Source organism: Pipistrellus kuhlii, unplaced genomic scaffold, assembly GCF_014108245.1.
Source record: "Pipistrellus kuhlii isolate mPipKuh1 unplaced genomic scaffold, mPipKuh1.p scaffold_m20_p_3, whole genome shotgun sequence".
Lineage (NCBI taxonomy): Eukaryota > Metazoa > Chordata > Mammalia > Chiroptera > Vespertilionidae > Pipistrellus > Pipistrellus kuhlii.
The window spans coordinates 146,638,409-146,654,786 of NW_023425529.1; the positions used below are offsets into that span (position 1 = coordinate 146,638,409).

At 36.6% G+C, this 16,378-nt stretch overlaps 1 protein-coding gene across 1 annotated transcript in view; it reads left to right on the top strand.

Moving 5' to 3' along the window:
* The window catches only part of GPC6 (glypican 6), a 1,066,799-nt gene that overhangs the window by 286,041 nt on the left and 764,380 nt on the right, over nucleotides 1–16,378 (top strand). The gene's annotated exons all lie outside the window — the stretch shown is intronic.

The following is a 16,378-nucleotide window of genomic DNA, read 5'->3' on the forward strand; positions in this document are numbered from 1 at the left end:
TTAACTGTAGCAGTATTTTACTATATTCTGTGCAGTGAGAAAACCTGACGTCATTTTAAAGATCCACCATTTCGCCGGGACCAGTTTGGCTCAATGGATAAAGCGTCGGCTTGGGGACTCAAGGGCCCCGGGTTCGATTCTGGTCAAGGGCATGTACCTTGGTTGAGGGCATATCCCCAGTAGGGGGTGTGCAAGAGGCAGCTGATCGATGACTCTCTCTAATTGATGTTTCTAACTCTCTATCTCTCTCCCTTCCTCTCTGTACAAAAATCAATAAAATATATTTAAAAAAAATAAATAAAGATCCACCATTTCTTACATTTCAGTTGGGTCAAGTTTCTGAATTTGCTAAACTGTTTTCTGGATAATGAAAGGAAAACAGGATTCCTCTCAGCCTCCTATCTACCTACTCTAAAATTTCTGTAGGATCAAATTAGATGAAGCATAGGAATACGCTTCACATAATTTGGTTATAGTGTAAAATGTTTGCATCTGGCTATAAAGCAAGTAGTGTTCCTGGGCTGAAAAAATTCCAAGGAGACTAATTGCTAGTGAGAAGAAGCTGGGTTTTGCTACCTGACATCATTACCTGGCACCCATAGCCACCATTTCTGGGATGGGTGTTCTTGGCAGCGTTGGCTGTGATTTGCTGTGCTGTCACTCTGAGGTGGCGGCAGGGGTCTGTGTCTCACTTGGGGGAAGCCAAGTGTTGCTTTGTCAGTGCCAGGGGAAACAGCTATTTCTTTGTAAATGTCCAGGGTGCATCACGGCAGCTCCTGCATTGAAAGTCTGCCCCCTGATGGTCAGTGTGCATTATAGCTAACAATTGGATGGTCGGAAGGACACTTAGCATATTGACTCTCTATTTATATAGATTTCCTGGGCCGTACAACTTAAAAATTATGTTGCTATGAATAAAGCTCTTAGATTTATTGAATTTATAGGGCCAGACCAAGTGGACAACCTGTGGACCAGATGTACCCCACCTCTGGTCTACACAAATGCCAGCAGTGTGAGGGATTTGAAAGAAGACAGTTACTAAGGACATGAACCACAGAAGTTGAAACAATGAGTAAAGTAGAGGAAATTAAGTGTTGAGAGTGAGGCTGTTAAATTAGATGAGACTATGGGCACCCTTACAACAGATTTTTATAACTTATTTTAACCTGGGGGTATTTCTGCCTTACATTATGTTCAGTCTAATGCAATACTCTTTTGTTGTTGTTAATCTTCACTTGAGGATATTTTTCCATTGATTTTTAGGGAAAGTGAGAGGGAGAGGGAGAGAAAGAGAGAGAGAGAGAGAGAGAGAGAGAGAGAGAGAGAGAGAGAGAGAGAGAGATTGATTGATGTTAAGGAGGCACATTGATTGGTTGCCTCCTGCATGCACACCAACCAAGTTTGGGGAGCCTGCAACTAAGGTACATGCCCTTGACCAGAATCAAACCTGTTCATCCTAAGCTAATATTTGCAGGAAACTGCTGGATTTTATACTTGGCAGGATAAAGAAAGGATGTCATGCTAGGTCTGGCCATACCTGTTCTTATCTCCAATCCTATGTGCATTTACAAAGCACACTTTAACATTAAAGGAGAGCCACAGGCAAGACTTTCCCTAAGATCCTAAAGTTTGTTTTGTTTTAAATATTTTGATATCTTCATGTACAGCGAATGAAGAGTCTACCATAATTATGGCTATAAACATTATATTATGAGTCTATATTGCTAAAGATAAATAACATTATAATTAAGTGTGGGATCATTAGTGAAATAGAACACTAGTAAACTATAACAAAGGGTGTCAATGCAATATAGTAGAAAGGGCATGAGTTTTGATTTGTAAGTCATTTAGTTCTTATACTTACTTGTCATATGACTCCAAGAAATCCTTCAACTTCTCTGAGCCTCAATTTCTATATTCATCTAGTTGGGATAATTCTAATAAAGATGACTTAATTGATGTCTCCGGCAATAAATAGAGTTTTGTTAGCCTTTCCCATTCTTGAACTGAGTATTGAAAAGTCAAAAGTCACAAGGTTGAGTTGAAAGGGGTATGAAGAAATCCTCATTCTCTACTCTCTGCTGCTTGAAGCATGGAAAGCAGAGTTGGCAGTGATTAGGAGTTAACTGAACAACATATCACCCATGGGTGTATGTTATTATACTAGAGTTGAGGAATGTGCTTCCCTGGAATATCCAAATTATTTTAATAATTTAGTAGAATTATAAAAGGTGAGCACTCAATGCTTTACTAACTCTGGCATAAAATTGAACTTACTGAATACTAGGAGAAAGTAAATATATTTTCTTTGTTATATATTTTAATCTTTGAACATATTCTAGCATGACCATATGCTTAATTTCAAGAAAATATGGTGTAGTAAAGATTTAAATTAATTATAAGAAAAAAAATCTGTTATTCAGATTTTATATGAAAATGAAGTATTTTGTCTAAGTCCTAATGTTTGAATTAGCTATAAAACATAAGACATCTGTGTATTCATTGGATGTAATAAGGGCTTCAAGTGAAATAATTGATTTAATTATTACATTTTGTTAATCTCTTGGCTGTCTCTAGAAGATTTATTTCCTTAAACACCCCTTGTTATTTAATGTCACTGAATATGTTGATGGTGCTGTTCAAATGTCAAATGGCTGCTGAGTTGTAGGGGAAAGCTAGCTTTTCATGCATATTTAAGTTTCTAGTACATTTCAGCTCATCAACAAGGAAAATCCAGCCATAAGCCATACCATCTTGGATGCACTTTTACATTTGAAAGGACTGCCCAGTAGAATATGAAACATTAATATGTATTTTTAAAGTGCAATTCTGTATTAATTAGGGACCTAATTAAGGTTGAATGTGTATAAGTGAATGTTGGCATTTTTGGTTGTGGAATGACAGTTGAATTTTAATTACACTGTCATTAAATTATTTTCACTAACATTACATCATTATCATTAGTAAGAATTAGTGAGTAACTACTACACATTAATTCAATCTGCTGCTTGTGGTTAATTCTTCGTGGGCAGAATTCAGTGTTGCTGCAGTGATGTTTCTGTATTGTGCAAAGATACTATGTTGATTTACAAAATGCAAAGATATTGTATAAATAATAATTTTAGAACATGAAAACATCAAAATTTATGAGAGCAAGAAAGTATTTTAGGGTACTGTATTCAGAAAGTACCTCTTTTCTGTATTGCCCTATGGCATAGGTGAAGTAGAAACAAAGCTGAATGTGTGGAAATTAATAGGGAGGAAGATTTCTACATATAATAAAGAACTTGTTCCCAGTGGAATTGCATCTTGGAATTGTGAATTTGCCAATGATGGAAATAATTATACAAAGAAAGTTGATTTTTTAAAATATATTTTACTGATTTTTTACAGAGAGCTAAGGAGAGAGATAGAGAGCTAGAAACATCCATGAGAGAGAAACATCGACCAGCTGCCTCTTGCACACCCCCTACAGGGGATGTGCCCGCAACCAACGTTCATGGCCTTGACCGGAATCGAACCCGGGACCTTTCAGTCCGCAGACCCAGACCTACGCTCTACCACTGAACCAAACCGGTTTCGGCAGAAAGTTAATATTTTTGTTCGCTGTTTCAGGTATGTTGTAAAGCAGTAGTTTTAAAATTATTTACAATGGGAATCAAATTTTTCAAAAAAAAGTTATACACAAACAAAAAAAAACACACAAAGAAACAAACAAACAAAACAAAATACAACAACCACAAAACACAACACAGAAAACAGAAATAAACAATAGGACTGAAGTATAAATTTACATTATAATTAAATTAGTGAAAATTGTTGGCTTAATGAGAGTCCTGATGTTGATCTCCAATATGTTAAAATCTGGGATATACAAATTTTAAAAATCTACAGAGTTTGTTTCTTTGTAGATTTTTTAAAAATTATAAAGTATGAATCAAACATTTGAGTCACCTATGAACCCATGACATATCTATTATATGAAAGCCTAAGCAACCATTACGACTGGTCAACTGGTTGATTGTTCGCCCAATCGCTATGATGTGCACTGATCCACAATTGACCTCCCACAGCTGGCCAACCTCCTGGGTCCCTCCTCAAAGCCCGCTGGCTCTGATCGGGACTGGGCGAGATGGCCACAATTGGCCCCATTTGCCGGCCAGGCCGAGGGACCCCACCTGTGCATTAATTCATGTTTGGGCATCTAGTAGTTTTAATATGAGCATTGGAGGGAAAAATACTGCCCTTTATAGAATGGGAGATTGAACAAGGAAATAATTTGCCTCTGGTGTCTGTGAGGAGTGGCCATTAACAGGAAAAAGGCCCTCAAATTCTTTCTGGGGTGATTAAAAGTTTAATGTATAGGTGAGATTATATCTATCTATCTATCTATCTATCTATCTATCTATCTATCTATCTATTAATATCTATCTATCTATGTATATCTATGTCTACCTATCTATCTATCATCTATCTATCTATCTACCTATCATCTATCTATGTATATTTATGGTTATAGTTATAGTATCAGATACTTAAGATTTACAAGTTTTACTTTATGCAAATTTTAAAGGCATTAAAATATGCAAAAATAAACCCTATCTCTTTGAAGGAGTATAATGATATGCTTTTATGATCACTGCTCTGCCCAACACTAAAAATAGCTAAACAGAGTTTAGCTCATCACTGCCACTCTCTCCCACTGCCTCTGTACAAGTTCAGCTCTCCCCACTCAGAAGCACACACTCATCTTATTGCTGCTCCAGTTTAAAAGCTTTAATGCTACTGATTAGCTAGCCATACATGAGAATTAAATTTAGAATGTTTTGATTCCTGGTAAATTTGCATGGAGGGAAAGCTTGTTTTCATTATTGGAGTTGAAACTGGTTCACTTAAGATTTTAATACACCAGAAAATCAATATTAAGAACTTGTTTTATACAATTTTATGCCTCTTACAAATTTAGAATTTCCAGAAATTTATTGATATTCCAATAAATGTTTCAAGATGTGATACTACAGTTTATATTAGACTTTGCATTGAGAAAATAAGCATAATAAAGCAGCCTTTGATTATTTTGATTTAATAAAATGACTTAAATTTATCTTTGAAATATGAAGAAAGAGTTGGAAAATTTAGTTTATTGATCATCATTGTTTTTTTAAGTTAAGCTAATTGGGTGGCCTTTCATCAATAGTTTTTCATTACCTTAGATGGGAAGGGAACAAACATTTTGGGTGATAAGATAATTTCTGGGGAACCAGCAGATGATTCAGTTTAGTCACAAATAAAACTACAGAAAATTAAATTATTGATTCACTGGTCTCACTTTCATCTACTTTTAAAAAAGTTAGTCTCCCCTCCCCATTTTTTCATGCTCTAAGTATAACCATGCAGAGCTGACATTGTCACTGTCATTTTGGAATCAAGATAATTGTGACTTCAAGCAGAAGCTGGGCCAAGAACCGCAATTAGAATTAACTACTAGGGCTCTTTTCACTGGCTCAGCTCTGTCCCAGATGTTTGCTGTTTGTTGATCATAAATGTGGTATAAGTTTCATTAAAAGAGAGTGAAGAGATACCTATATACTTTCAAGAAGTCCCTTAAGGGGATTCTCCGTGTACTCTCCAGGGATTTGGGTGGGGATTGATGACTCTTACACATTTGTAGTGCTTTTTCTTTTTAACTTGAGAAGGGTTTCTTTCAGAATCATCATGGATGTGCCCTTTCACATGAGAAATCTAGGAGACTGGCAAAAGAAAGGCAAGTGACATCTTGGGAATTAGGTTTACAAGTGCTTCACAAACTGTGGCTCCAGATTCATATGCATGAGCATCACTAGATAACTTATAGACCTACACAATGAGATTCTTTGGAGATAAGACCCGGAAATCTCTGTTTTATTTAATAAGACATGTCTTATGCAGGGTGGCAGTTTGAGAACTTATGATATATGTTTTTAGCCTTCAAAGAGTATTTAAAAACTTAGTATTATTTCATAGAGAAATAAAATGTATAGAAAGATATACATTCTTTCTATACATTTAAAAACTTAGTATTATTTCATAGAGTATTTAAAAACTTAGTATTATTTCATAGAGAAATAAAATGTTTAGAAAGATATTCATTCTAAGAGAAAGTAAATTTAATTAGCTTGTGAAGATTAGTTGAATAGAAATGCTTTTGTATTTGGTCTTTAAGAAGGAACCTTTAGATCTCAATAAAAGCTTTGTTAAGCTAGAGCTTTTTATTTTCAGAATAGTTTTGCTCTATACTGAACTATGAGACCTTAAAAAAGTTCTGTGCTCTTTCTTTTATGTTAAATTCTTTATACCTCATGACTACAGAGGGAAAAGTAAATTGTGCATTGAACCTCTAACCATGTAAGAAGGCTTACAGTGTTAAAGAAATAGCAGGTCAGTGAAGATGAAATTGTCCTGGGCCCATCAGGTCAAAGTCAGATGTTACCTGAAGTGGTGAAGGAGGCAGGAGAAGAGGTGAGGGTATTTTAGCTCATAATAGAAAGGCTATTGAATAATGAAATAGAGTTTTTTTTTTTTGGAGTGTGCTGTATGCCATTTACTTTTCTCAGCACTTCAGATATTCATCAGTGAAAAAATAGACAAAGAATGATGCTCTGGTAGGTTACATTATATTCAGGGAAACAGATGGTATGCAATAAACATAAGTAAATTATTAAAAAAAAAAGTTAGAAAGGATAGTGTTATGAAATTGTTGAAAATAACCTGTTAAAGGGGATATGGTAATTGTAACTAGACACTATGGATGATGAGTTAGTTTCCATGAGGTAGGCCCTCCTTTTACAGAATTGATTTATTTAATAAGTTTTAGCAATGATTGTATTTGTGCAGGGCATGGTGGTACGTGTTCTCCACTTGCCCATACTCCCCAATCCTGATGGAATTTGTTATTTTGATAACTTCAAAAAGGAAACCCAAATTTAATTTTTTTTTTAATGGGAGTAGATCTGTTACAAAGAAGGAATTTTTAAAACCAACCAAAAAAGCAATTGCAACAAAAACAAAAATTAAACAAATGCATAAGAAAGCTTGTAAATGGATGAAATGAGAGAAGGAAGTGTGAAGGGCTGGTTTTAATGGAGCAACCTTAACCTATTTTATTAGCAGAGTTTAGAGCCACGAGCTTCCTTATGTAATTACTGGCTCCTGCTGCAAATTGTGGCTGTGTTTTAATAGGAACCTCTTCCCCCTAACACACATACAGACACCAATTGATGCTGAACAGTAATTTCCAAAAATGTACTCATTTGCTATTTCCTTCATTTTCTGCTCATTCTTTTCTACTGCTAACTGTGGGAATAAAACAATATCTGATCTATTGCTCTTCAGGTAGTAAATGTCTTTATCTAGCCATATGGAGTTCAGGGGTATGGATCCCTATGGTATTTTTTTTAGTAAATGAATAATTAATAAGAAATTGATTGTTAAGAATACTGTTTTTATGAGAGATGTTTTTAATGGCACATGTTCAAATATCATAGTAACTTTTGTGTGAAAATCTTTTAAATTTTTATGTTCAACAGAATCATCAAGGTATACTTTGCATACTGCTCAGGTTGAATTGTTCCCGCCACCCCCCAAAAAAATATGTTGAAGTCAAAAGCCCCAGCAAATCAAATTTGACCTTATTTGGCAATAGGTTCATTGCAAATATAATTAGTTAAGATGAGGGCACAACGGTGTACAGTGAGCCCTTAATGCAATATTCATATCCTTATAAGAAAACATAATGACACACATAGAAAAGATGTCATGTGACAATGAAAGAATGCCAATGATTGCAGATAAATACCAGAAGGAAAGAAGAGGTACAGGAGGATGACTTCCTGTTTCAAAAGGAATATTGACCTGCCATCATCTTGGTTTTGGAATATCTAGACTCAAAAATTGAGACCATAAATTTGTGTATTTTAATGCCATCCAGTGACACTTGGTTATGGCAGCCCCAGAAAACTAACACACATACTGTAAAATTTAGATTTTATATACACAATTCAGTTATTTTTAGTAATTTATAGAGTTGTACAATCATCATCCCAATTCAATTTTAAAATACTTCCGTTACTCCCAAAAGATCCCACATGTTTGTTCACTAAAAATTCCTGTTACTGTCCAAACCCAGCTCCAGGCAACTACTAATCCACTTTCTGTCCCCATAGATTTCCTTTTCTAAACATTTCCTATAAACAGAATCATAAACTATAGAGTGTTTTTGCATCTGGTTTCTTTAAATTAGCATAATGTTTTGGGGGTTCATCCATGAGGGATAGTTTTATTTTTTTATATTAAATTAATTTTCCTCCAAGGCAATCTACTTGAAATGACAAACCCTGGGCAGTGCTTAATATGCATTTTTGGCTATCAAGAAAATGTTGGAAGGAAATGTGAATTGTCTGTTATGATAGGACTTAAATCTCTATTAATGGGCTCTCTTAGGAGACATTATTTCATGCCTTTAGTTAATTCAGTGTTTCTCAACCTTGAGTATGTATGAGAATCACTCTCAGGATTGGTTCAGGTGCAGATTCTTAGACCTCACTCTGAGAGCTCAGTAGGCTTGTGCTGGGGCCTGAGGATTTGCATTCCTAAAACTTTTCAGGTGATGTGCCTGGTCAGTGGCGCATCCTTTGAGAATGACAGCTTCAACCAAAAGCCATTTTTTTTGTAGTGTTAAGCCTTCTTGTTTTTTATTCCCATCAATTATTGCCATCTTCTCAGTGTCTTAACCTAGGATGGCCTCTAGTCCACGTATATTTTGAAGGCTGCATCTAAGTTATGATAATTATCATCCATGCCTTCTGTGTACTATTGCATCTCCCCAGAGCTTTGGTTTGTAGGATAAAGTTTAAAATCCATCAGCTTAATGTCATCTCCATACTGCACGCCTTCTTGAGATTAGAGTCACTTGCCCTATTTTAAGGAAGTCGCTGATCCACAAGCTGCAGAAAAATCGCTAGCAAATTTTTTCTTCTTTTTTAATCATCGAGCTAGATTGGTGCCTATTTGCTTCAATGCACACTTGTTTGCCAAAGTTTTACTGACTCAGTAATAAATCACATTTTCTTGAAACCATAGACTTGCCATTAGCTTAGCTTGTATATGTCTTTTCACCCTTGATCTCTAGCCTGACTAGAAGAACAACTGCATTGCATGCCCTTCTCATTTCCTGTGCTGTGTGCTCACAGATGCTCCCATAGATTTGTGTTATAATCAGAGTAAATACATGTACTAAATAATACTAATTTAAAAAAAATTACTGACAATATAGATCACTCGTTCCATGGTAGATCCATATTTTTTGAGGTCAGACTTATATTAACGGAGAGGGAGGGCATCCATTTTTATTAAAAACAGTAATGAAAGGAGGATATTTTTCAAGTGGAAGAAATAATGTCCTACGATGTTTGTAAACTAACTTTTATTTCTTTTATAAAGCTGTTCTATGGAGACCTGAAATTATAATCAGATATAGGGTTTTCTGTGATTTAATTTTTGCTGGTATGAGTTTTAAGAATGATTGGAGAGGAATAGCTGAGAAAAGACTTGACTATGACCTTTGAAGTCTACAGTTAAGTTTCATATTTTCAGAGGCAATTTAAAATTGTTGAAGGCTTGTGTCTTAGTCAGCTTGGGCTGCCATAACAAATACCATACACTGGGTGACTTTAAAAGCTCTCAGAAGTATATTTTCTCAGGTCTCGAGGCTGACAAGTCCAAGATTAAAGTTGGGCGGAGGGAGTGTAGTTTCCGGGGAGGCTCTCTTCCTCATTGGCATATGCTTGCCTTCTCTCTGTGTCCTCACATGCAAGGAGAGAGGTATCTCTGTTTTCTTTTCTTTTAAAAAATATGTGTTTATTGATTTCAGAGAGGAAGGAAGAGGAAAAGAAACTTCAATGATGACAAAATCATTGATCAACTGCCTCCTCCCTACCGCGATGGAGCTGGTAACCCAGTCCCATGCCCTGACTAGAATTGAACTGTGATTTCCTTGTTCATAGGTCTATGCTCAATCTCTGAGCCACACTGGCTGGGCACATGCGAACATTTTTTGCCAAAAATGAAGTGCTATGCAAGTGCTAATTATTATACTACCATCTCCCTCAATATCATGTTTGCTTAGGTTGTTTCATTATGAGGTTGTGGTAACAATGAGCCGGCATCCCTGTCATATATTAAAAAATAGAAAACAAAAAGAGAAATTTGTAGGCCCTAGAGGAGTTTCTCATATGTTTAGATTTAAGGATTCAATTTAAAAATCTGGAAACTGGCATAGGGCTGTCCCTTAAAAATTGTTTTTTAAGAAAATACATTTTTTAAAAAGGCTACACATTAATTATCAACTCTATTTCATAGGAAGTACATAATCTCAGACTAAATAACACATGCAGAGATGAAACATTTAACTTGATAAAATACTGCATTTGTCTACTTTATTGTGCTCAGTTTTTCTAAGGTGGCTGGGCACCTGGGTGTGAGGTGGCAAGACTGGTGCTTGGTAAGCCCTGCTGTGACCTCGGGCTCTGTGCTGTTGGAGTAGCTTCTTCTAGGTCCTGTTCCTTGAGGCAGAGCAGCAGTGTTGTGGCTGTCAGCAGGCGGAGTCCACTGTCCAGGAACAGTGGATGTCTAACCTGCTGTCACCCTTGTGTGTGGCAGCCCACCACCTCACAGAGGAGGCTCCAGCACATATGTAGACAGAGCTAGGCCCTTTTTCTTGGAGTGTATTTCTGAATTTGTTCAGACATTCAAAAAAGAACCCAGAGACCAGGAAAACAGTATTTAATGCAGTATTATGGATCTTTAAACACCTTAACAGGGGCTTTATTTAATAGGGAAGGGTACCTCAGGGTACTGAAGTGATAAATATCCCAGCAAACTGATTAAGAGTGTCCAACAGTATTTCTGACCCCAAATAAATATTTGTTGCTGCTATTAAGCTGATGTTGAGAACTCAGGTGTTAACTATCTAAACAACAAATATATACTACTAGCTTTTCCTCTCTCCTCCTCTCTCTCATGGGACTCAAAGTTCTATATATATTCCCTTCTTATTGGTTCTGCATTTTTTTTTTAACATTATGGATGTGTGTGTGTGTGTGTGTGTGTGTGTGTGTGTGTGTGTGTGTGTGTGAGAGAGAGAGAGAGAGAGAGAGAGAGATAAACCAGCCTTGCCATGGACATTCTTATACCATGATTCCTTGAAAATAAGACATCCTCCGAAAATAAGACTTACTTACAGGTTTCTTTCTGAGTGAAATATAAGGCATCCCCCAAAAATAAGCCCCCCCCAGGCTCTGTCTCAGAATGCTATTGCTAAACATGAGAGATTTGGTCTACTGATTTTGAAAGAAATGGAGTCACAAGAAATTCACCAGGAAATTCAGGAATTGGATTGTTCTAATGATGTTCCAGAAGATGATGGCACGATTGTCATTGAATAAATGAGTAAATTCTTGATACTGTAGGATTCAGTTTGTCTGGTTTGTGTTGACAACTACCGTACTACTGTACCATATATAGGTAATAAATTGCCTTTATTTTCACTTAACAATAAATGCGTACCGTATTCTTCTTCATGGAAAAATAAGACTCCCCCTGAAAATAAGACCTAGCACATCTTTGGGAGCAAAAATTAATATAAGACACTGTCTTGTTTTCGGGGAAACAGGGTAGTAGTTAGAAGCTAAGAGACAAGAGGCTAAAATAAAGTAGGAACCAAGTGCCCTATCACACAACAACTCCAGTAATGAGCAGTGGAGAACTGAAGGGGGAGTCCTGACATTCTAAAAACTGTGGTTGCCACATTGCTTCTTTCCACCAGTGGTGAGAGAAAAACCAGGAGAGCCTCCCAGTCCCTTTAAAGAGATAATCCAGGAGTGATATGCATCTATAACATCCAGTTATCCAAGTCTTAGTCCCATGGGCACACTAAGTTGCAAAGAGTTCTTGGAAATACAGCCTTGTGCTGGATGAACATGTCTCGAGATGAAATTCAGAAGTTCTCTTATGAAAGGTGAGAATGAATATTAGTAGGCAGCCAATAGCCAGTGACCTTTCCTCTCCAGAGTCAGTACTTATCGCCACTGATTATTTTGAGTGGAATAGAGTGGGGATGGAATTTTTTTTGTGTGTGTGTGTGGGACTAATACATTAATGCTTTGGTTTTAAAGTGGAAATGCCATTATATGATACTATACTACCTGTTCTCATAGTCTTCTCTAGGGAACTTTGGAGGTGCCAGAGACCCTTTTAGGCTTTCTGTAAGAGTAAAGTTATATTCATACTAATTCTAAGTCACCATTTACTCTTTCTCATTCCCATCCTCTCACGACATTCAGTGGAGTTTCTAGAGGTGCTACCCATGTGATATGACGGACATTATCACTCTGAAGGATAATGGAATGTATGCTTTTCTAGTTATCTGTTTAAATACTTTCCAGTTGTAATTTCTGTTGCAATATAGTCTAGCTACAGAAAAACCTTCTGGGATTCTTGATAATTTTTAAAGGTATAAAGAGGTCCCAGGACCAAAAAGCTTGAAAATTATTGACCCAAAGGATAATGCATTTTATGTTTAGACTTTAAAATCTAACCTAGTTCTTTAATAAGACTTTGATTAAATAAATGAAATGTTATGAAAACATTTTTTTAAATTTTTTATTTCAGAGTCTAGCTCTGGAAGGAATTGTTCATGTTGCTTATGAACCCCCACCCCCATGACTTTGCTTCCACTATTTTCATTTTGAGGCAGCACTTTTTTTTTTTTTCTTTTCTATTTTTAAGGGTGGTTAAAATCAAATCATGAAAAGAAAATGACAGTTTGACTCTCAACTTTTCTCCTGTTAAGAAAAAAAAATCTATTTTTATGGGTAAGGTTAAAGGTTTGCAGAAAGATTTAAGATATTAATGTACATTCACTTTGCCAGATATGTGTTTGGAAAGAAACCTCAACGTTGATGTTCTATAATATCGGGTCTAGTAATAATTAATGTATTAATGTCATTTTTAAACATTCGTTTAAAATCTTGCTTGGCGTTGACTTGTATTGACATAACCTTCAAACACGTGGTATCTACAGAACGTGTGAAGTGCAATTAACAAGTTTTGCTTGAAAAAGTTTGTGTTTGCTTTGGTTTTTGTTGCAAAACTAGGGCTAAGAAGATGGCGGATGAAGAGCATATTGGGCACTGCATGCTTTACGAGTTCCAATTAGGAAGAAAAGCAAGTGAGGCTGCAAAAAACATCTGTAGTGCTCTTGGTCAAGATGCAGTTAGCGCCAGAAAATGCCAGCGTTGGTTTGAGAAATTTCGCAAGGGAAATTTTTCGTTAGATGACAAGAGTGGTCGAGGCCCTGTGTCCAATTTTTTTTTAAAAATATATTTTATTGATTTTACACAGAGAAGAATTGAGAGGGACAGAGAGTTAGAAACGTCAATGAGAGAGAAACATCGACCAGCTGCCTCTTGCACACCCCCGACTGGGGATGTGCCTGCAACCAGGGTATATGCCCTTGACCGGAATCGAACCCGGGACCCTTCAGTCCTCAGGCTAACGCTCTATCCACTGAGCCAAACCAGTCCCGGCCGTGTGTCCAATTTTGATCAAGAAGCTCTTCAAGCTCTTTTGGTGCAAAATCCTCAAATTACCAAACAAGAGCTTGCAACAACTTTAAATTGTTCACAAAAAACAATTTCCAATCAATTGCGTGCACTTGGCAAAGTCCAAAAGTTTGGAAAGTGGGTTCCTCATGAGTTGACCGACAACAACCATAATCAAAGAGTCACAATTTGCAGTTTGCTCCTCTCTCGTCAAAACCGTTTGCCATTTTCAGAGCAAATTGTTACAGGAGATGAAGAATGGGTGCTGTATGTTAATTTGAAAAGGCGGCCTCAATGGTTGGACAAAAATGAGGCTCTGCAGCCCACGCCAAGACCTGACTTGCATGCCAAAATGTGATGTTGTGTGTTTGGTGGAATTTTAAAGGAATTCTTCATTATGAACTTTTACCATCTATCCAAACCATTACAAGTGCAGTGTATAGTGCCCAATTGGAAAGGTTAGCCCAAGCTTTAAGAGAAAAAGAACCCGCGCTGATTAATCGGAAGGACGTAATTCTTCACCACGATAACGCACGACTGCATACTGCAAGAATCACTGCTGAAAAACTGAGCCAGTTGGAATGGGAAGTTCTCCCTCAACCTGCATATTCTCCTGATATTGCCCCTTCCGATTACCATTTGTTTCGTTCTTTGCAAAACTTCCTTCTTGGAAAAAAATTTAATAATGAAGAATGCCTCAAAAATGCATTGACCGAATTTTTTGCATCAAAATCACAAGAATTTTACAACAGAGGGATTAAAATGCTTCCTGAGCGATGGGCACAAGTAGTAGAAAACAACGGCAACTATATTGTTGATTAAATTTTGTTGTATTGTTTAAATAAATTCGATTTAAAAAAAGTATTAGAAAACGACATTAATTATTACTAGACCTAATAACAAGTGAACTTGCAAATTTTCAAGATTTTCTCAGCCTGACAAAAGGGAGTCATTCAGCCTGGCTGGCGTGGCTTAGTGGTCAAGCATTGACCTATGAACCAAGAGGTCACAGTTTGATTCCGTCAGGGCACATGTGCAGGTTGTGGGCTCAAACACCTGTGAGGGGCATGCAGGAGGGATTTTCTCTCATCATCGATGTTTCTATCTCTCTCTTCCTCTACCTCTCTCTCTGAAATCAATATATATATATATATATATATATATATATATATATATAGATATATATATATAAATGAGCCATTTAGTTAGACATAAGAGTTAGTCTTCATTTTGACCCGCCATTTCAGTACATCAGCAGTGTTTACATGCTAAAATTACATTGCTAAGAGAGAGACAGTAGACAATCCTTCACCCTCTTAGAAAACTGTATAATGAAGTAAATATTGGCTTTGGCTTTGCTATTTTTTTATTTTTGTTCCTTAATGTTTTTTGTTTCTTTAAGCATTTTCCCCTAAAGAGATTTATGAAACCCTAGATTAGAAACACAGATGCACCTATTACTTTACAAGACTTTGAGGAAGCATTTTCAAATTAAATTTTGCTTCACTGCATTAAGGGGGGAAAGAAGTCTGGGACAGGCACTGTGGATTCAGGAGGGAGCATGTCCACCAATGCACAGTACCTGGTCTAACTTATATTAACAGTTCATTTAAAAAGGAAAAATGGGAAACCATATCATTTATTCACAGAAAAGAAGTGCTTTCTCACCCTGGCTGGGTGGTTAAGTTAGTTGGAGCGTCCTCCCATACAACAAAGGTTTCAGTTTTTATTCTAGGTCTGACACATACTGGAGACAATCAGTCTCCCTCTCCCTCTCCCTCTCCCTCTCCCTCTCCCTCTCCCTCTCCCTCTCCCTCTCCCTCTCCCTCTCCCTCTCCCTCTCCCTCTCCCTCTCCCTCTCCCTCTCCCTCTCCCTCTCCCTCTCCCTCTCCCTCTCCCTCTCCCTCTCCCTCTCTGTCATAAATAAAAACATATCCTTGGGTAAGGATATAAAAACATAAAAAGTGACTTTATTTGCCACTATACAAATTTCTTAGGCAAACCAGGAACAATATAGAATGCATATTTCTGTCTTTAGTTTTCCTTATTTCTTCCTCTCTTTCATCTAATTTAGTAAGCTAATTTAGTTAGCCGAAGGAACAGAAACATTTTGAAATTTCCACAGTAAAAGATGAATTTGATAATGTATATATTACACTGGAATTTTCTGTACTACAATGTTACAGCTTGTCTTCATTCAGACAGACATTTTCAGTACCGAATAATGGGGGTTTTGTGAAATGGGCATTTGCCAGTGTGTACATTTCATGGTGAATTGTTTTGCATTTACATCTGTGAAGTGAATTAATTTGGTTTTCATAATGTGATCAGTAGATTACATGGGATATTTGAGTCGGGATCACATTCATGGCCTATGGAGCTGTTTTTGTCTGTATATCCTTCAATATGTGATTTTTCCTGCTTTGCCTCACTCTCTTACCTTTGACTTGGTACATGCATAATGTTGGCAAGTAACTCATCCTCTCTGTGTTTCAATTTTGCTTTCTATTAAGTGGAAATAGTGTAATTCTTATATCACAATGTTTCTGAATGGATTGTGAGAGTTAATATATGTAAAGTGCACAGAACAATTCCTGGCACACAAGCACTGTACACATATTATCTGGTATCATTATTACCACTAAAGTAAGAAGATTATCTAGAAAAGCTCTCAGACTTCTAGCTCTAACATTTTTTATTGAATTAAAGTACTAAACACACAACCTCAAAGTGTCATTGGG